We start from the raw sequence: 853 nt of genomic DNA on the forward strand, positions 1-853 counted from the left end.
ATTCAACGCCTCTAACTGTGCTGAAACCGCAGACAAATCATTAACTTGATGAACTCCAGCACCTCGTCTCTGCCTATCAAACTGAGGATGATAGCTACTCGCAGCCATCTCCTCCAATAACTCATATCCTTCCTCAGCCGTCTTTCTCAGTAAGTTACCACATGCAGCAGCATCTATCATAGTACGGTTAGGAGTAATCAGACCATAGTAGAAAGTTTGAACAACTAACCCAAGCGGTAGCTCATGGTGTGGACATCTCCTCAACAAGTCCTTGTAGCGCTCCCATGCCTCGTAAAGTGACTCGTTCTCATATTGAGCAAAGGTAGTAATGTCGGCTCTAAGCTTCATAGTCTTCGACGGAGGAAAGTACTTGATCAGGAATGCCTTTGCCATATCCTCCCATGTAGTGATAGACCCTACAGGCAAACAGTTTAACCACGACTTAGCTTTATCTCTCAGTGAAAATGGAAATAAGCGCAAACGAACAGCATCATCAGACACGCCATTAAACTTAAAAGTATCACAAATTTCAAGAAAGTCAGTTATATGAGAATTAGGGTCGTCAAGTGCACTTCCCCCAAATTGAACAGTGTTCTGAATCATCTGGATGATAGCTGGCTTGATCTCAAACTGATTAGCTCGGATGACTGGTCTTACGATGCTTGGACGTGCTCCATCAAGAGACGGTTGTGCATAATCCAACATTGGAATGCGACGTGATATCTCAACTTGTCTATTGTCACGCTGTTCCTCTCCACGTTCTTGCTCGTGTCTTTCCATCTGTTCTTTGAGTCTTTGTTGTTGTCTTCGACGTCTAGCTGTACGTTCAATCTCGGGGTCAAAAAGCTCAAGC

The 853-nt window shown here is 44.2% G+C and overlaps 1 non-coding gene across 1 annotated transcript; it reads left to right on the forward strand.

The window, feature by feature from the left end:
• Positions 1–238: 238 nt before the first annotated feature.
• LOC140818907 (small nucleolar RNA R71) lies at positions 239–345 on the forward strand. The gene has a single exon (XR_012115137.1). It is a non-coding gene; the product is annotated as a small nucleolar RNA R71 (small nucleolar RNA).
• Positions 346–853: the final 508 nt, after the last annotated feature.

Source organism: Primulina eburnea, chromosome 17 (genome assembly GCF_022965805.1).
Source record: "Primulina eburnea isolate SZY01 chromosome 17, ASM2296580v1, whole genome shotgun sequence".
Classification (NCBI taxonomy): domain Eukaryota; kingdom Viridiplantae; phylum Streptophyta; class Magnoliopsida; order Lamiales; family Gesneriaceae; genus Primulina; species Primulina eburnea.